Here is a 21,067-nt window from a genome sequence, read left to right as displayed (position 1 = left end):
AGTCAGCCATGAGGAGACTGAAGAGCAAACTCATACCTCCTGGAATAAAGTGAGAATCTCCAACCTTTCATCACCAAGGACCCCGCTCATTATTTTTCCCATAGCATCATATTTATGTACTCAAATATATTCTCAATGAATCAACTACACTTACTAGGTTATAATTTTTATTCTCCTGTTAAGTCAACTCATTCTGCACACACACATGTGCAGAATTACCCTTTCCTACATTTGCTCCCTGAATCAAACAGTTTAACAACAAACATCACTGGCTACCTATGAACCCAAAAATATAAAATAATTCTGAAGAAATTAAATTAATAAATATCAAGATCTGTCTCCATGCTACTTCCCTAGATTCTAAGTGAGCCATGCATCTCAGAGGTGTAGATTAAAATAATTGCATAAGGGCAATGTACATATCGCATTAAACAGAAATCACACAAATGAACCTATACCGTCCAATCTCTGAGAGCGGCTCCGACAGTAGCTAGGATTCTCCCGATGCTACCCTTTCACTGAAGTTTTATTTCCTAGCCGATTGCAGGCAAAGTGATTCTGATGAGGAGAAAAGCTGCACAGTCCTTGGTGTGGTTTAACATAATACTTTCTTCCGAGGCCAAGAGGGATACACTGTCTCACACGCTTCCTCTAGAGAAAAAGCTATATCCTAAATGTTCACTACTGCCTGCGCCTGTATGTGGGAGATGGACAGAGAGGAGATTTTTTTGAGAGAGAAAGAGGGCTTGGTGACGGTTTAACGACTCCCACAGAAACACCATTGAACTGCCCACCCATCTTCCACATCCACTCCCACAATATTCGACCGGCTACTACCACTCCCTTTGTTGGGCTTGAGGCTGAGGGGCTAACAGAGGTGGCCGAGGCATGATGAGGCAAAGCCAAAGTGTCAGAATGATGTGATTCCCAGAGGCTGCCTTTTCCCAGCTGAAAGAAGACATACCAAAATCGCTAGCCTTGAGGCAGGCTTTCCATTAAACATGGACTCTCCCCACAATCTTCTTCTCTAAGATGCAGCCGGACCATCATAAGAGGATCCATTTCTCACTTGGAAGTTGAAGTCAGTTAGTGTTGGGGTGGGTGTGTGTGTGTGTGTGTGTGTGTGCGTGTGTGAACTTCCGAAACTGAAAAGCTGTTAGTGTTGATTTTTCAGGAACACTACAAAGTATGTAGAATATGCATATTGAAACCAAAACTCTTAATGAAGCAAAAAAAAGTAGTATTAGAAGGGAAGTGTGGCTTGCAAAATAGAGGTCAGTTGGCCCCAGGGGATATCATGTGTTCTACTTGGTGGGATGTCGAGGTTTAACGTATTTTGAAGGTCGCGGAGAAGGTGCTGATATTCCCAACTCTCAGGAGAGTGACTGCCTTGGGAAAACAGCACTTAATGACAGCAGGTCCCGAATTCGGAATACGCTTCCTGGTTGGGAATGGAATTCAAGGAAGTGTTAAGCAAGATGTTTTAATGGCTAGCTTATCTCTGCCTTCCTGTGCTACTGAATATAAATGATGCTCCTTAGACTTTTAGGGATTCAATCAAGAGTAGAGTCTTTAAAAAAAGAAAAAAAGGTAGAGGTTTTTCAGTATCGGGAAAGAGAAAGCTGTGCCATGAGAGACCTCTGAGAGATTCAACTCAACGTAGAAAATGGAGCGTTTGCTCTGTGGGAAACTGGCGTATGGGGGTAACCTTCACCCTGCAGGCTCTGCCCAAGATGTCTGATAAGCTTGTTTCCAAAGGATCATCCCCTTTGAAGCGATTTCTAAGAAATCCTTGCGATCCTTAATTTCGACCTTGCAAAAATACATAAAATTGTATTTTTCTATCCATAGAAAAATTGTATTTTTCTCCCCTTCTCCTTCTCTGCCTGTGTTTCAACGCAATGTGCACAATCCTATACTTTCAAAGTATCCTTCCCACCCTGTAAAATGACAGCTTCCACAGAAACCTACCAGACGTCTTATTTTCAAGAGGAGTTCCTGTTTAAGGCAACACCACTCAGAACTAATTTCTGCACCTCACCTAGAGCACTAGGCAGTTGATCCAGGCTCTTGGTGAGGGTACCTCTAAAGACTACAAAGTCTGCTTTTTCAAACTCTGCTTTATTTGTTTGTTTGTTTGTTTGTTTGCAAAGTCACTGCGGATACCCTCTCATGGCTGTTACTCTCAGCCTCGCCTGTCACTCATCACCTACAGGCTTCTTCCACCCACATACGGCTTTCACTTGATTTGCAAATGATTTCCGTGAGCCCTTTCCTTTAAAGGATTTTCCGAGAAGGGCTGATCCACGCTGGGAATAAGTTTAGTTGCAGTAGTTAAGAACGTTAAGATTTGAAATAAGACGAATCTTGGTTTGAGAAGTGGCTCTACCAACTGTGAGAACTTGAGCAAGTTAATCTTCCTGGGCCCCAGTTTCCTCATCTTTAAAATCAAGACGGTAATAACTATTTCACATAGATAGTATAGGTTTTGGAAGAGACAAAATGGAACAATTGATGTAACACATAAGCATCATTCCATAAATGTTTGCTAAAAGCAAGCAAAAAAAAAAGCAAAACAAAACTCTATTATTCTGCCCACTTTTCTGTAACGCTGAGACCTTGAACATTGTATGGATCTTGAGGCCTGAGAGTCATATGACTGCCTTTGTAATTGAAGATTATCATTTATTTTCTTTCTGTAAAGGTTTGTAATATAAAAACCTATATTTACAAATGCATGCAAAAATTATTTATGTTTTTAAGCAGGTTGTGATACAATACTCTGATTTGTTTTTTTACATATGTCTTAGCTCAAATTCCTAAGCAAAAAATAAAAACATCCCCAGAAGACAGGAAGAAGTACAAAGTGTCAAAGATAAATCAACCAGACATTAAAGCAGTAAAAACAACCGCATTCAGTCGGTTGAGGACAAGAAAGAGAGGTGAGCTCCATTCCAGTTTGCACAGAGGGCCTTCTAAAGGGAGCCTGAGGATGTAGTTCCATAGTGTAGCGGTTAAGACGTCTGCTTTACACGCAGAATGTCCTGGGTTCGTGCCCCAGTGGAGCCACAGTCCATGGTCTACGGCCATGCCACCCTGAACAAGCCCGATGTCTGATCTCAGACCCTAAGCAGGGTCAGGCCTAGTTAGTACTTGGATGGGAGACCACCTAGGAAGACCAGGTGCTGTAGGCATAAATGAATGAATGAATGAATGAATGAATGAATGAATGAAGCCTGAGGGAGGGGAACAAGCTGAAGCTGGGCAGACTCAGAGAATGAAAAACTGCAGAGTTGGTCAGTGTCAAAGCAGTTGGGCCACTCGTGTCTGCTAGCTGGCACTTACTTAAGTTAGTTAGGATTCTGCCCTCCCACAGAGACTGGGAGACTGAGGCCCTGATTCAAAGGGACACTCCTGATTCAAAGGGACACTCCCAGGTCCTTGAGAGAGTTGCAGAAGATGCAGATTCCCAATTGCAAGCCCTTTTCAGTAAACGCTCTAAGAAAAGAGAGGTCAGGGAAAAGAGAGGTCAGGAGCCTATTTCCACGTTGGCTGGAACAAACAGTAAATTCTCCTGCAGCTTTGCACTTTGTCAGGCAGGCCTTTTAATGGGAGGCTGGGGTCATCCTAAGGACACGCCTTACTCTGCCAGAGGCCATGCTGCAGTTTGGTGGAGGTTTGCACCCAGTCGTTATGTGCCTAGAATTTTGCAATTCTCAGGAGCACAGGGAAGCCTTTAGGGATGTTCCTCATCCTAACTGTGGTGACGGCTTCATGGGTATGTACACACACACACACACGCGCGCGCGCGCGTGTCAAAACTCCTCGAATGGTACCCTTTAAATGGGTGCAGTTTATTGTATGCTTGTTGCATCTCAACAAAGCTGATTTAAGCCTGTCAACATCCAAAGTAGTAGGGGTGGGGAGCAGGAGAAAGTGTTGCATTAAGATTTACAGGAAGTGAAGTTCGGTAATAAAAGTAAAAGAAAAAATTCTGTTTCTTTACATTTTGTTCTAATATTTTTTTTATCCTTTGGTATATCTGCTTTTTTTTTTTAACTAATAGATTTTATTTCTTAGTGTAGTTTGAAGTTTACAGAAAAGTGAAACTAAGTGCAGAGTTCTCTTTCCTCTATTAACATCTTGCTATTAACGTGCTACATTAGTTAACATCTGAACCAATGTTGATACATTATTACTAACTAAAGTCCATGCTTCCATTGTGCTCACTTTTGGTGTTATGCATTCTATAGGGTTTGACAAATGCAAGTGGCATGTATGCATGATTAGAGCATCATGCAGAATAGTTTCACTGCCCTGCAAATCCCCTGTGCCTCACCTATGTATCCCTCTCAACTTCCACACCCAGCCCCTGGAAACCACTAAGCTTTTAACTATAGTTTTGTCTTTTCCAGAATGTCACATAATCGGAATCATACAGTACCTTTTCAGATTGTCTTCTTTCACTTAGCAATATGCATTTAGTTTCAGCCTTATCGTTGCCTACTGTTCTTCTGTCGGTGCTGGCCTACACTTCGTGCTCCTGGAATATTTCATAAGTTAGACAAAGTTCCTGGGGACATGTCAGATGTAATGCCATCACTTTAGAAGTTAGATTCATTTCTGAAAGGCCACAGCACTCTGGTGGTGGTAATGTTGGGGAGGGGACATCACTAAATCTATCTCAGTAGTATCTTTCTAGAGATTTGTTTCAGATGGCCTAGATGACCAGTTAAAGTACCAGGTGTCACCCCAGAGAGGAATAGATGTAGAACAAGAAAGCTGCAGTGGGTGGACATGCAGGGGATAAGGCCAAGCCTGGGGTGTCAGAGGTAGCCCAAGAGGTCCAGGTACAGGATAGAACACTTCAGCATGGTGGTCTGACACTATTGACAAAATTCACATTTGCTTATATCTGAGCCAGGGTCCACATACATGCTTTACTAAAGTCGGAAGATCATATAAAAATCTACATTTGCTTCTTTTGGGTGATTGCCACTTCCTGCCTAAAATTAAAATTGTTCACCACACTTCTGGCATTAGCCTTGAATTTTGTATCTAATTACCGGCGTAACAAAAACATCAAGAACAATTCAAGCTTCCTTTAGAACTAAAGAGTACAGAATCACATTCTGCCTTAACCAGTATGTTCATTTATCTATCAACAGTAGCAGATATTCTCTTCTTTGTACATCATTTTTATTACCAAAAAAGTCATACTTTGCTTAAAAATTAAACTTCCCTTTTTTATACCTTTCTTTAGCATGTAGTCTTTACTTTTTGGAGGCAAATAATAAATCGAGGCTTCACAAGAGACTACTCAGCTCTAGAAGTATATATGTGTGTATATATGTGTGTATGTATGTTCTGTATATATACATTTGTTTACATATAAACTGCTTAACATGAGAAAAACATATAGCATATAGATAATTTTAATACACGCATGCATGCATACTTTTAAGAGACGATTGATTGATTATGGTGTTTCTAAAAGACAACATTACTTTGGAGACATTAAAATCCATTTCCCATGAAAATGTGTTCCTTCTCCTTTGAGGTGATTAGATCTTGTTTGACAATAATCTTTTAACATCGGAATTCTAACACAAGACTATTTGGGTTTTTGTTCATCGTTCAACATCTTCCACATTGGGAAGCTGTACGGTAGTCCCCGCAATCCACAAGGAAACATGCCAAGACCCCCAGCGGATGTCTGAAACCACAGATAGTACGGAATCCTAGACCTATCGGTTTTTTCCTGTACATACATACCTATGATAAAGTTTAATTGATAAATTAAACACAGTGAGAGAGCAATAGCAATAACTAGTAATAAAATAGAATTATAACAATATGTATAATGTAATAAAAGTTATACAAAGACCGCCTGGGAATACCAGGTGCTGTAGGTGTTAAAAAAAAAAAAAATTTTTTTATATAAATGTGGTCTCCCTCTCTGTGTCTCAAAATATCTTATTGTGCTATACTGTACTCACCCTTCTTCTTCCGGTGATGATATTGATGACAAACGTATTCGCGAATCCGTGGAATCATTCCTCACTTGCAGTAAACGGCATGATGTCACTCATTTCACGGGGTCCCTTGCTGAAGCCTTCGCCTGGGCTCAATGCTTTCTGGCACAACACATTGTCATCCTTCGCACGTTTTCTGTGCATGTCTTCCACCCACAGGTGTAATGCCTCTTCCGTCTTAACTAAGCACTTATCACACACTGTGGCCATTACTTTTGCTGTTTGAGGTGCGACAGCAAAACCAGCACAAACTTCCTTTTCCTTCACAATTTCACGGGTAGAAGATTCATCCTTACCATAGATCTTAGTAACCTCAGAATTCAATTTTTTTTCTTTCCTAAGGGGAGGAACTTTCATCCTTTCACTTAAAGGAAGCACTTTAGGGCTTCTCTGTGGCATATTCCAATTGCCAGCCTCACTACTCCTGCCGTTTGGAGCCATGACGAAGTAAATAAGGGTGACTTGAACACAGCATCGCGATACCTTGACAACCAAGATGGCGACGACGTGCCTGCCGGCGGGGCGCGCACACAGCGTGGGGATGTTCACGTCCACGACGGCAGGAAGCAGGATAACGCGAGATTTCATCACGCTGCTCAGAACGGACCACGATTTAAAACGTACAAATTGTTTATTTGCGGAACTTTCCATTTAATATTTTTGGACTACCGTTGACCGCAGGTAACTGAAACCACAGAAAGCAAGACCGTGGATAGGGGGGACCACTGCGTTTCTAAAGAACCTCGTCTTGAATTCGGAGCGGGGTCTACTGAGCAAAATGTTTTGTAATGTTTCCGTACCGCCAGAGAGAGCCATTCTTTTTCCATGTTCCTCCCCTTGACGGATGCTTAAGAACTTCACTGAGATGTCAATTTCCAGAGACGAAGCCTCGAAACTCACATCACATTCGTTTTTCTCTCCCCAAAATGTCAGATCTTTCTCTTAGGAGTGAAGGCAACCTTACACATGAACTCTTACACAGATCAAGAGGGGCAGCCATGCAGATATTTTCCTAGAGTAGCAGAAGTGTTTCTAGCATCGTCCTCTTGGGCTCCACAGATCAGAGCTGGAAACCCCTGTTCAGGCACCCTACATGCCACCAGGCCAGTGGTGTCTAAACCTCAGTGGGCATAAGAATCACCCAGTGATTTAATCAAAATGCAAAACCCCAGGAGCCATTTCCAGCAGATTCAATAGTTCTCTCATGGATACCGGAAATCTATGCCCTTAACCAGTGCCACCTGGTGAGTCTGGTATAGGTGGTGTGTGTGTCATCACGCTTTGAGAAACATTGATCCAGGTCAGTGTTTTCAAACTGAGGATCCTGAAACTCTAAGGGGTGTGAAGTCATTGGTACGAGCGGACAGGCATTTTTCAAAATGAAATAGAACAGTCTAGGGTAGAATAGAAAAATCACATGATTCATCAAACATATTTAAAAGTATTGTTACCTGAAGACTTTATTTCAGATATACACACGAGTGAAGCAGCCTCAGTGTAAATAAAATTTATTTGTTAGCCTGTGTTTCAGTGGAAAATTTTGAAGGACACTGGGCTTAGACATACTCTCTTGTTACCACGTCCTCAGTGCCCTCAATATGCAGAGGCACGCCTCGTACTCTGCTCAGCCTCTTTACTACGTCTGCCCAATGTCCACACTCAGGAGACGTGTCACAGCCCCTAAAAGGAGCCATGCCCTGGATCATGAAGGTCAGTGGGCCTCCCTGCATAAACCAGGAGATTCTAACAAGTCCAAACGTCTAAGCAAGTAGGGGAAGGTGGGGTCCTCAAGGACCATGGTCCTTCACGCCTTGTCAGCACTGTGTGGAACCAACCTTGTGGCCCCGAGAAACCACGTCGTAAAAACGTACGCCTCTGAGAAAAGACCAAAGTCCAAGGAAACCTGCGCCTTTGCTAAAGAAACGAAAATTTGCACCAAACCGTTTTAAAACAGTGATTTTGCACATGCTTTGTAATGTGCAACTTGTCAAAGGGGAGGTCGCCCCCAAAGACTGAAAGCTCAGAGGTGGGTGAGTGAAGCAGGGCAAGTTGATAAACTGGAACCAGTGAGTGACTCTTGAGGTAACTGGAGAGGACATTTGGCATCCCCTCCACCATAACATCTCTCTGCTCCCCTCCGCCTCCTAATTTTCTCCTTCTTTCTCGTCCTCTTCTCTCTCTCTCTTCCCTCCCTCACCATCTTTCCTTTGTGTTTGCTCTTTCCTGTCTACCCTGCCTGATGCCACCCTGTCCACCACTGATTCTCAAGATGAAGGAGGAGACCAGCCATCTCCACCCTCTGCTCTGTCCGAAGGTAACTGGACAACCTCTAAGTTGCCTCATAATTCTGACTTAATAGTCTATTTTTTAGTCCTAATTTCCTGTGGATAATTTGGAGAATGTTGCAAAGTTTCTCATGCCTTGAATGCATTTCTTCGCCTTATCCCTGCAAAGCTGCAATTTTGCTTCTTAAAAATTATTTAAAAAATTATTTTGCCTGCATTTTAAACACAACAGGGTAGAGACTTCCTCTCTAAGAAGCGGGCATCTTGAGGTTTGATATTTCTGTGAGCTAGCTTGATATATCACCCAGTTTACATTGTGTACTCATCCCCCAAGAAATGGAAAAAGCCTTTAAAAATCATCCACAAAATTATGTTCATGTAAAACTGTTACTGATCTCCATCTGAAATCCAGTTTCCACTTAGTTACTATTCCTTCGACAAATACGTCTTTATTTGTATATGTACCTATTTATTTATTTATTGTCTTTACTACTGAGAGCCTGCAATGTGCTATAAATCTTAATTGTTTTGTTTTTTGGTTTGTTTTTTGAGGTACAATTTATATACAGTAAAGTTCAGCCTTTTAAGGTGTATGCTTCTATGAATCCATGAGATTTGGCAAGTATATAAAGTCATGTAACCATCATTATAATCAAGATATGGAATGTTTCCATCACTCCAAAAAGTTTTCTCGTGTCACTTTGCAGGAAGTCCCTCCCCCACTCCCCACTGCCATCTTCATCTATGAGCGAAATGTCCTCAGCTACATGAGACCATTGGGCATCCTGTCAAATCTTACTCTGGCTTCCAGATTGGAATCACTGATCTGTCTTCTGTCTCTCTAGTTTTCTCTTTTCCGGAAAGTTATAAAAATGCAAGCATATAGCATATGGCTTATTACACTTAGCGTAATGCTTGTGAAATTAATCCATGTTGTTACGTATATCAGAAATTATTTCTTTTGCTGAGTTGTATTCAATTGTATGGCTGTCTCCGCATTTACTTATCTACACCAGTTGAGGATGTACGGATTGTTTCCAATTTGAGGAGATTATGACTATAAACATTTACATATAGGTCTTTGTGTAATCGTGTGATTTCATATCTCTTCGTAGGAGTAGGATTGCCGGATCTATGGTAAGTGTGTTTACTTTTATAAGAAACTTATAAACTCTTTTCCTAAGTGGCTATACCATTTACAGTCCCACAAACAGTGTAAGGGAGTTCCAGCTGCTCCTCGCCCTCATCAGCACTTGGTATTGCTGGTTTTACGTTTTTGTTTTTAACAGGTAGGTAGAAAAGGTATGCAGTGGTATTTTATTATGATTTTAGTGTTCATTTTCCTGATGAATAATAAGGTTGTATATGCTTATTTTCCATCTTTATATCTTCTTTGGTATATCTTCTGTTCAGATCTGGGCCCTTCTCTTTTTAATTAGGTTGTTTGTTTTCTTCTTATTGCACTGTAAGAGGTTTTTTGAAAAAAAAATTCTAAATAGTAGACTTATCAAATAAGCCTTTTGCAAATATTTTTCTGTCTTTAGAAGAGCAGATGTTTTTAATTTTGATGAAGTTGAATTGACTAATTTTTCATTTGGGAGAATCATACTTTTTGCATCCTGCCTAACCAACGATCTCAAAGGTTTTCTCCTATATCTTCTTCTAGAAGAAACACCTGAGAGTTTCAGGTTTTACATTTTGGTCAGAGAGTATAATGATCTCTGACAAGCCATTTCTCTGCAAAGTGGGCACTCTGAGAACCTTGAAAGACAAACTCCAAAAAGCCTGATCTTCCTCTTTGCTGGATAACATTCAATTAGTATGAAAGAGATTGAATTAAATTTTTTTCGCAGGAAGATCAAAAAATTTTAAATACCACTATTGAAAATGTTCTTTTTCTCAGAAAGACCTTAAATTCAATAAGTGCGAATCATGTGCCTATCCCAGACTAGGAACTGGGTGGAGTACGAAGACCGTCCTTGACCAAGCTCTTCTCCACTAGACCTAGACCTTGGCCCCCACCCTGCCTTCTGCCTGCATTGCCCAGTTTTAGCAAGAATCCTATGAAGTCGGTTAATGACAAACTCCCCACCCTTCACATCTGATCACCTTTGACAGATATCTGATCAAATTTCTTGAATTTGATCACCCTGAGTCAGCAAGAATCCTATTAAGTCAGTGTAGCGAGAATCACTTACCTTGCTGTCTCCTCCTAGTAATTTTCCATCTGACCCCCACCCCCACCCAACTCTGCTCTTTGACTATAAATTCCCAGCTGGCTTCAGTATATTCAGATTTGAGCCCAATCTATCTCCTGCATTGCAATAGTCTTGACTCTTGTTGTAATAGTCCTAAATAAAGTCTTCTTTACCATTTCGACGAGTGTTGGAATAATTTGTCCTTAAACAATACCTAGGAGTTGGGGAAGGAAAGATGGGAAAATGAGCAACGAGGTGCCCTGGCCCCATGAGTCCGAATGCCACAGAACTGAATGGGGGATGGAGGGAGTTTCCAGTTCTACTGAGATCAGGAAAACATTTCAGAAGTTATATCCAAACTGTCATGGACAGAGAGTAGCTGTTCTTTAAAGATGATAGTGAGGGAGAGAGGAAAGTATTTTTAATTTAAATAAAGCATGAGGTCACTGGATTTGCAGTTAATCAACAAAAAACGGAGGTGGCCTTCGGGATATCCTTCAACTGAGTGGTGGCAGCAACTTTTAAAAACAGCCCACGCAGGGCTTAGGAGAGAGCAGGAGGAGGGCGCAGACGGGCCGGCGCACGGGGATCCGGGTTGGGCGGGTCTGCATGCACCTCCCGAGAGGGACCACAGGGGGGCAGCCTCGGCGACGGATCTGCGCGGGCGCGCAGGCAAGTGAGGCTGTACAGCCGGCTCAGGCCCAGGGCGGAGCCCCGGGAGAAACCGCAGCGTCTCCCGCTTCCCCGAGCAATATGCAAGATCAGGTAACAAAAGGAAACCTTGCCCTAAAATGTTTCAAAAAAAAAAAAAAAAATGTCAGCGGATCGTGGCTCCACTGGGGCTCGAACCCAGGACCTTCTGCGTGTAAAGCAGACGTGCTAACCGCTACACTATGGAACCGCGTCCGCCGAGGGCTTTCCAGGACAGAATAACACCACATAAAGACTTTTTCTTCCGTATGTGGAAAGAGGATGAGAGTTGATGCCGGATGATCGCTCACGGAGAGAAATTTGAAAAACAATTTCGAACTCTCAAGCGCGAGTCAGATCCACGATTCTTCGTGACGACACAGGAGACATGGTTTCTCGGAGAAAGGGTGAATGACCTCACCCACCGGCTAATGGCCCTCGGGCAGACACCGCTTCTGCTTTGATGTAAGCAACGCAGGAAAGACGCTCTGTACCTGGCTCTGTGGCGCAATGGATAGCGCATTGGACTTCTAGACCAATAGGGGTATTCAAAGGTTGTGGGTTCGAGTCCCACCAGAGTCGTTTTCGTTTTGATGCGGGAAGGGAAATAATGGAAAGAAGTAAAAAGATTATATATATATATATACACACATATAACCCGAGTCCCACCAGGGTCGCTTTTGCTTTGATGGGGGTGGGGGGGAAGGGAAATAATGGAAAGAAGTAAAAAGATTATTAAAAAAAAACCCTAACTCATTTAAAATTTTCAGTCCTACTTGCCCATTATGGAAAGGGAAGAAACTCATTCCAAGTTGTTAGGTTCTCACACGGGAAGGTGAGTCTTCTCAATCACTTCCACCTGGCTCCAACCCTTCTGGTGACTGGAGATGAAAAATTAGCAGAATATAATAAATGTTATTGAGAACTTTTTTTTTTTCACTATACAGTACTGTTCTTTTACATCAGGAATAAAAACTTTTTAATTATTCTGAAACTTCTCAGTAGTTGCACGCGGCAAGTGCCATAATGGTCAAGTGGTTGACGCATTAAATTCAAGATCCAGTGGGTTTATATATTCTCTTGGGCTGCAGTCCGATTTGTGGTAGAGAGTACCCCTCATTCTCAAGCAGTAACGGAACAGCCGTTACCGAAATCTTGAGGACTTAACGATGGCAAGCTTTTGGGATTTCTCATTTGTAATCTTAGGCCTCCAGATGGGACTAGCCAAGACAGCCTGAATGGTTAAGTGGCAATGACATTTTAATCTGAAAGTTAATGATTTTTTTGCCAGAATTAGAAAGTGTAACAACAACTTCAGAAATGATGGTTTGGAAGATACAAAGAAAATGTCTACGTGAAACAATACTACATTGTGGGGGAGGGGGAGGGGCACATTGTGCAGTAAAAACGTTCACTGTGAAAGTTGTCAACAGTTACTTCTTAAGATCCTATGTGCCAAGTTCTAAATCCTGGGGTTGTAGGAATGCAGAAATAAAAAATGACGTAAAGCAAAACCAAACAAAAAATAGCAACAAAAAAGACAAGGTCCTAACCAACAAGGCAACTGCCCAGTGCCACTTACATGAGAGAGTGACAGAAGGAAGAGATGGTTTATAAACAAGCCAATACACAGAATTTCAGATAGAAGTAAGCGCTATAAAGAAAGTAAGTCAGGGTGGCACAGAGTGGCATCGGACTTTCTCAGGACAATTTTTTTCCATTTGAATGCCACAGAACTGAATGGGGGGTAGAGGGAGTTTTCATTCACTTTAACAGGAACATTTTCCCCTTTTCTTTACCAAACAAAAACTCCGAGGATTAGTTCTGCCCCTGCTCCTCCTCCGAAAGCCTTCCCTAACCCATGGCCCTCGTTCAACTCCCCATCCGTTCATTCAACAGTTTTCGAGAGTTTGCTTTGTGCCGGCCACTGACCCAGGCATTGGGGACATACAGAGAGTTTCTGCCCTCACAGCAGAAACATTCTAGAGGAGAGGAAAGACAGGCTCATTAAACAGGTATTTAAGGTCGATTATGGTGTATGCCACAACAGAGACAGGCTCAGAGCCCCCAGTTCCTAACTCTACTGGCAGAGGATCAAGGAGGGATCTCTAGGCAAGTCCTGGTCCCTGTTTTTACAGGTAGGCAGGAAACTTCTCAAACCAAAGGAACTTAGAATGTGGGAAAAGGGATGGTGAGGAGGGGGACAGAAAACAAAAAGCACTATGAGGTGTTAAATGAAACACAAACAGCTCCAGGTCACTGTCTCCATGCCAAGCAGGCAGTGCCACACTATTAACACTTGATTATGTACAGTTTGAGACTTTACTTCAGTGTTTGGTACCTGTCAATCTAGCCAATCTAGCCTGTCCTAGCAGAACAGGACTGGGGACTCCGTGCTCTCCAGCATTCACAGCAGGACTCTGCAGCCACTGTGACCCCAGCACTATAGTAAGGAGCTGAGGTTTGGCCAAAGGCTCACCCCAGAATTGTCCTCATGGCACAGAAGGCTCTTTTCCTGGGGTGGGGATGGGGGCTGGGTTTAGTGTTCTTGGTTGAGCCCAGATTTGTCTTCTGATTCTTAGGGATCCATATCTTCATTGGTAAAAACTGCACTTAATGCATCTGTGACTTTTCAATACCAAACAACTCTCCTGCAAAACCATAAGACATGGAGGGATCCCCTGCTGGGAAAGAAATTTGTGTATATTTTAACCTTTCTTTGCTGTGATCTGTAGAAAACACAGGCTATGTGATCCCAGAGGGTGCCATAACTTTTTTTGTTCGTCGCATAATTTATTAGGGGAAAGAATACATGCTTGTTTTTTAAAATCCAATAATACAGATGTACCTAAGGGAAAAGGGGACAGCCTCCTCTCACACACTCCGCTGCCTTTCCTCAAAATGTTTATTGGATTGTTGTGTCTCCTTAAACATCTCCGATGTATATCCAAATGCCAAATATACAAATATACATAATTTAAGGATTCGTATACATACCCTTTCATTTTTTCATGCATGTTATACCATATATATTGTTTAGCATCTCGTGTTGTTTTTTGCTTAACATAACATGGATATCTGCCCAAAACGGATCACTTTTTAAACTTTGCTCCTAGTTCCCGATACGTTTCTTCGTAAAAGAATGCAGAGTTCATGGTTCCCCCACGTAGCGGTGTCCCTGAACCGGATCCCAGAAGGCTGAAATGGTTGTGAGGCTCCGCGGGATAGGACTCCCTTCCTTTCAAGACATCTCATCCAATGCCCCAAGGAAAGACATAGCGATGAAGGAACAGGACGAATGAAAAAGTGGACTCATTCATTACATCTGGAACACAGCTGCCTAGGTTAACAGGACTTCCTAAAAACATAAGATCCAGCCTGTAGCTTGCCTGATCAAAACCTTTCAAACGGTAGCTTCAGGAAAATGTTCAGAGCCCCTAGCAGACGCCCTTTCCCATTTGCTCAGAATTCTCTTTCCAGACCTTCAGGGGCGCAGCCACCATTCACACACAAGTTCGGTTACGCGTCACCAGTCCCTGGAACACTTGGCGGGCTCCTTCTGGCGTCTGCCGGGTCCTCAGACATCCACAAAGGCCGGCTTCCCACCGTCAAAGCTCTCGATTGGGCGTTTCTGTTCTGCGTGTCTTCCTGCCCTACTGATGACGGGAACTGAGAGTTTGCCGCCCCGCAAGCGGGCTTAGGTCCTGGAGCGCGGCACCCACTCAATGAATGTCTGTCCAGTGAATGGTTAGAGACTCGATCAATTATTTATAATGCTCCACCCACAAGAAGCTCTGCAAAGACAAAAACTGGAATTAGAAATCCCTTTGTTCACCCGAGGCCTGCCCAGACGTCCTGAATCTTGGAAAATCCCTCATGGCTTGGGATGCTGCCGGGGCGCGGGGCAGGTAGTGTAGAAAAAAAAGGAGAAATAAAGACTCTCTCTCCCGCCAAACGCCTGTTCGAGCTTGATTTTGCACTTTCACCTCAGGGAATCAGCCAAAATACTCAGAATTTCAACCCAATATAAAAAGAATGCGGCCACTTGACCTCTTTTACTGTGCATTAACACAAGACAGCCTGTCCTTCGTTAGTTCGGGTAGCTCAGTCAGTAGGGCCTCAGACTTCTAACCAGAGAGTCCAGGTTCAAGTCTCTGCTCAGACAGAGGCTTTCTAAACTCCGAGACAAACTACAGCAGGTGTCAACCTCACTCTCAGAGAGCAGGTGTGAGGATATGCTAAACATCCTAAACGCTCCTGGGCTCTCCCACCAAGGAAGTGACCAGCCGGATCCTCTCTTGGATCTGGTTGAACCAGGTGGATCCGGTTGAACCAGGTGGAAGGTGAGAAAGGCAAGTGCTTGATAGCATATCTTCCAGTTTCTGCCCTTTCAAACGTCCAACCTTCACAGGCTGCTCTGCCTTGGGATATCACTTCCCTAAAACTAGTATTACTTTTTTATTCAAAACGTTAATAAACACCTAACCAAAAAATGGCGCACCTGTCATCAGAGTCATGACACATGCTCCTGGCTGTAACAGCAGCTTTGAGCACTGAGCAATAGTTCAGGCACTTTTTATTAAAACCGCGATGAGAAAACTGAGCTTCCAAGAAATACTTCGGACCGAGACACGTGCTTGTAAATCAATGCATCCACTTGGGAACCATCCGTCATCAGATTTCTAACGCGCTGGTGGGCCCCTGACTTGTGAGTCTGCTGCATAGACAGACGTTTTTGAAAACTATCTCCACGTCTGTCGCCGATGAGACTGCACTGGGGACCAAATCCAAGGTCTTCTGCCTGTAACTCAGATGTGTTAGTTTCCACGCTACGAAATGTTTTATGATTTCTTTTGGAGGTTTAAGCTCTTTGTCTCATCATACTGGTGTACTAAACACTTGTCTCGTTGCCACGTGCCTGCTAAGAGACGTGTGGGGGGGGGGGGGGGGTATTAGATACAAACATACAACGCGATTAAGGGACGAGCCAACAGAGATGTTATAACGAAAGCGATGGACTCCAGTCCTGTCCTGAAATATGCCAGTAAAACCGATGCCGAAACCCGGGATCGAACCAGGGACCTTTAGATCTTCAGTCTAACGCTCTCCCAACTGAGCTATTTCGGCGAGCTCGAAGGCACTTTCTATGCTATTAAGGAAATTTAAAAAAGAGAGAGCGCGATCCATTTCCAACCTTTCAATTCTTAATTTCACCTTCCAAATAGTAATGTTTTTAGCTCTGAGGTTTTGAGAGCCGCGAATGAGAAAAGTAATTCCTCTCATACGAGGAGACTATCGCGTTCTGCCTTGCTTTCTCTCTCTCTCCTAAGACCCTAATATGAACAAAGACATCTACGCAGTCCCCACCCACCCCCACCCTGCCGTGAGGTTCATATGATAACATCATAATTTTTAAATGGAATAACTAATTTGAGCCAAATCGTCCAGAGTTGAACCACAGCTATCCAGCTCCAAAGCCGGAAAGGTCTTGGTGAAGACAGACTCTAGTTGTTTTTTTGTTCGTTTATTTTTTGTTTGTTTGTTTTTTCTCAATTTTCGTCGGTTTTTTGTTTGTTTGTTTGTTTGTTTGTTTTTCTCAATTTTCATTAAAGGGTGAAAACCATACCTGGAGCGGGAGTGAACTAGAGCAAAGGAAGGGAGAACTAGGAGGGCTCAGTACTCTCCATCCTTGTCCCGTGCTTGCCCTGGCCTGCTCTGTAGTCTTTCAGTCAGAGAATGGAGCAAAGAAACTCACTTTTCAAAGCTGTCAAAAGTGGACTTGATCACTTTCCAAGGCACTCCCTCAGGAAAAAGAAAAATTCAACTCCTTATATTGTTTCTATCCCTGGAATGCCATGGGAGCCCCATAATGTACTATCTTCAAGAAAGAAGCCGCTCGTAACCAACCAGAACACTCCTCCTTGGATCAGTGACCGTGGCTGTCCCTTTAGCACAGACCGACCAACACAAGTCACATGAATATGAACATATGATCTTGGGTGTATTGGGAATCTATTTCTTTGATATGGTTCCTTACCTGTTTCAATGTATATGTTTAGTTTCCAGCCTAGAAAGTTCTTTAATAATAATAGCTACAATGTATTGAAACCTTGTTTTTAAGCAAGGGCTCTATTAAGTACTGCGCATGCGTGTTGTTTTATTTGATTTCCACAAGTTTATGAGATGAATGCTGTCAGTACTATTCTGTTTCTACTGCTGAGGAAGCTGCGCTTTGAAAAGGGGGAGGTGGCTGTGGGTCTATGTGAGCCCGAGACAAGGCGTCCCTGCATGGACGGAGGCCCTGCGCCCACTTGGCCCTATCTCCATCCTGGCCCTGGCCCTGGCCCTGGCCCTGGCCCACTCACCAAGACTCCCTGGGTACCAGTCTCTCAGCCACGAAGGCAGCAGACTAAGTCTGCCCACATCTCCATCTTCTTAGTGGGGAAATCGAGACCGATTTTCTTCTGTTGCCTGGCAGAAGCAAGGAAGGCCCCATCTCTAGCTAAGAAAGGATGGTCCTCTCGGGGAAAATTAGTTTAGTCTTGGGGAATCCATGTCCGAACTTCTCTTGTGTCCATAACCCAGCTTTCTCAAAACCTCTCAGAAGCTGAATGTTTCCCTTATGAATTTGTAGTCGGCGGGAGCTAACTTTTGTTGTTATTGTTTTTCGAACACCGGGACTTGTCGCATTCCAGTCCCTTGGATGCGCTTTCCCCACATGCACCCTCTTCCTTTCCAGAAGCTGCCATCTCAACCTCAACTCTTCCTGGAATTCGGAGTCACTCTTTGGGGGAGGGAGAGAGATTTGAATTCGTTTGAGAGGGGCGGTTGTTGCTCTGGTTGGTGCCTCAGATTCTAGCTGGTGGTCCCTTCCTTTTCAGAAAGCAGAAATATTCTCTAGATTTAGAAGAGTAATAAGGGGCGGTGGAAAGGTGCAGGATGCGTGCCATATTCTGCGGGCACCTAGCAAGAGGAAACCCAAGTCCCCAAGTAGCCGCGGACCGGAGAGCCAAGGGGGGTCGGCGGCTAGGGGATAAGCGGGGGGTAGGGGGGCAGTCCCAGGGACTTCCTGGAGGCGTCTGTTCCCGCCTCCTTTGATTACAGTTTGGACCTCGCAGACTGGCCGGTGATTGCAGAATAAATCAGCTTATTTAGTTCCTAGAGCCAAGCACTTGCAGTCTCTCGGAGGCCTGTGCTCGAGGACCCGCGGTGTCAGTACTCGCGGAGGCCCTGGCTCTTCCCTGGAAAGCGGTTAGACAGGAAGTGTATACGCTCCGGGATTTCACTCCTTTCTCTACCGGAAACCGGCTAACAAACGGAGAGCTTTAAAGCTGGGTTTCATCTTTCAAATTATACTGGAAAAGGGAAGAAAAAACACTCCGCCCGAACAGGGACTTGAACCCTGGACCCTCAGATTAAAAGTCTGATGCTCTACCGACTGAGCTATCCGGGCTCACAAGGAAGCTTTCCCTCGGATCAATGAAGACTGTGTCTTCGTTTGCGCCGCAAGCTAACGGGCATCGTCCTGGACGAGCTCCCAGTCTCTTTTGTGTGTAATTCAATCGGATTCCGATCCAAGGAGTCTGGAAGGAGGCTGGTGAGGTCTTTCTTGGGCAGCTGCGAACAGATTTCTTAAATGAAATGAAACACGCCCGTTTCATTTAGAGAGTCCCTGGCAAACGTGAATCCTGAGTTCTGCCCAACCCTGCGGAGGGAAGAGAAGCCGTTTACTTGCTGTCATCATCCCTGTGCGTTTCTTTGCCCCAAACTCAAAGCTCACAGGGTCGGCGACCACAGTTCAGCGTTAGCAGCAGGAGGTTGCCCCTTCTTCCGAAAAGCAAAAGCGCCATTTCGCAGTCCCTAGTCCCCACCGCAGGTGCGCGCCTCAAAAAGGAGCGCGGAGCTCATTAGCTGGAAGGACGAGATGATCCTGGCTCTGGCCAGAAGCGTTGGCAGCCACCACTGGCTGGAGCTCCGAGGTCACGCCCTTGGCCCCTCCCCTCTCGCCTGCCCCGCCCCCTCTGGCTTCTAGTCACCGCGCGCGTCGCTGGCTGAACCCGCCCTCCCCTCGTCTCACCCGTACACGCCCTTTCAACCCTCTGGGCCTTTGCACGTGCTGTTCCCTTTAACTGGACCGCCACCTCCCTTTCACTCCTTCCCTGTCGTCCGCCCGCAGCACATCTGAGAACTCGGCCTAACCTCCAACCTCTCTGGGAAGCTCCTGGTGACCAGCGCCACCCCTGGCCTTCTTCTCCCCTGCACTGTGATCAAGCACAGGTCTAGCAGGCAAGGGAATGGGTGGCAAAGCTTTGGGAGCCGGGTAGTCAATGCTTTAACAGAGGGGGATATGCAGTGCTTTTGTAACACAGGCAACGTAGAACCTGGCAGGAAAAAAAGGCTCTAGAACTGTGCCTTGGAAGGTAAGAGTACGCCCGGCAGACAAGAATGACAATTCAGGCACACACATCCTGTCTTCTTGGAGCTTCTTTCTTGTATCCCAAGTACTTTCCAGGGGGATTCCGCCTTTCCTGGAATTTGGGAAGCGTTTGCTCTTTCAGGGCAAAGGCCCAACATTTCCTAAAAGTATGGCATCTGCCTTCATGGTTCCAAGGTGGCTGGCCTATGCTCAGTGAATTTTCCCCCTAGCAAGCAATAATAATCTCACCCTTCACTCTTACCTGTGTGTAACACTTTAAAGCATGCTGTCAGGGATGGATGGATGGATGGATGGATGGATGCTAGATAGATAGATAGACGATAGGTAGGTAGATAGGCAGACAGATGGAAAGATGAGATTTATGTTAAGAAACTGGAAGGTGGGGACTGACAAGTCTAAAATCTGTTGGGTAGGGCAACAGGCTGGAAATTCAGGTGAGCAGATGTTGCAGTCCAACCTCAGCAGGGCGGCAATCTGTAGAGTCATGCAGATTTTGTCTATTACAGTCTTGAGAATTTGCTCTTCATCAGGACACCCCAGTCTTTGTTCTTATGCCTTCAGATGATTGGACGAGTCCCACCCACATTATGGAGAATAATCTGCTTTACTCAGTCTACTGATTTAAATGTTAATTACATCTAAAAGACACATTCACGGCACCATCTAGACTGGCATTTGACCGAACAACCTGGCACCATGGCTAGCCAAATGGACACACGAAATTCACACGCGAATATGCAGCATGCCAAGTTTGAACTGTGCGATCTCTTACTCCACCATTTTGTTTTCCTTCCTTTTGATCTTCATTGGATTTTTCCAGAGTCTCTTATCAAAACGCATCCTTCCACCCAAGAACCCAAAGAAATGGGGGATCAAGCCCCTTATCAACTAGTATCTCGGCACAGATTAACAGAAAGGGGAGAGGATTTAACGTGTCCAAAAGCAATATTTCTACATTTTGCCTTTCACCATACCGCATTTTGAGACTGCGAGGACTGGATCTCATTCCTCCCCGCCTCCCTTGCCCCCTGGGCCGGGCCTGGCGCTGAGGCAGAGGGAAGGCGGCCGTTGGTCCGTAAGCGTGTGTTGCACTGTGCTTACTTTGAGTGGGGTGGCTCATCTTCTTAACAAGATTTTTTTCAAATTAGGATTCAGTCCAGAGCCTCCAAATTTCCCTCTCCTCTATCACCATCCCAGACCAGGGTGGACAACTCTGGAAGCCTGGGGACAGGTGGGATGGCTGATTCCGGGGGTTTCCTGGGGATCCCGCCAAGGTCTTTGTCAGGTGGCGGTGAGAAAAAAGCAAATCGGCTGATCCATGTAGATGCGTTTTGTAAACTGCGAGGTGATGTGAATAAGACACTACCGCCCCCCCCCCCACCGCCCCCAGAAGTCCAGTTCGTTCTGGCTGGAGTTTCAGAG

General features: G+C 44.4%; 4 non-coding genes and 1 pseudogene across 4 annotated transcripts; 2 read left to right on the top strand and 3 right to left on the bottom strand.

The window, feature by feature from the left end:
• The first annotated feature begins 3,078 nt into the window (after positions 1 to 3,078).
• On the top strand, positions 3,079 to 3,194 carry LOC112479268 (annotated as a pseudogene).
• An 8,152-nt stretch (positions 3,195 to 11,346) lies between these two features.
• TRNAV-UAC lies at positions 11,347 to 11,419 on the bottom strand. The gene has a single exon. It is a non-coding gene; the product is annotated as a tRNA-Val (tRNA).
• A 285-nt stretch (positions 11,420 to 11,704) lies between these two features.
• Positions 11,705 to 11,790, top strand: TRNAR-UCU. Its single transcript is given in 2 exon segments — positions 11,705 to 11,741; positions 11,755 to 11,790. It is a non-coding gene; the product is annotated as a tRNA-Arg (tRNA).
• A 4,472-nt stretch (positions 11,791 to 16,262) lies between these two features.
• Positions 16,263 to 16,335, bottom strand: TRNAF-GAA. Its single transcript has one exon. It is a non-coding gene; the product is annotated as a tRNA-Phe (tRNA).
• Positions 16,336 to 18,588: 2,253 nt separating this feature from the next.
• TRNAK-UUU lies at positions 18,589 to 18,661 on the bottom strand. Its single transcript has one exon. It is a non-coding gene; the product is annotated as a tRNA-Lys (tRNA).
• Positions 18,662 to 21,067: the final 2,406 nt, after the last annotated feature.

This window comes from Pteropus alecto, unplaced genomic scaffold (assembly GCF_000325575.1).
Source record: "Pteropus alecto unplaced genomic scaffold, ASM32557v1 scaffold43, whole genome shotgun sequence".
In the NCBI taxonomy this organism is placed as follows: Eukaryota; Metazoa; Chordata; class Mammalia; order Chiroptera; family Pteropodidae; genus Pteropus; species Pteropus alecto.
Note: the sequence above shows the minus strand (reverse complement) of the source record. Positions and strands in the feature narration are given on the sequence as shown.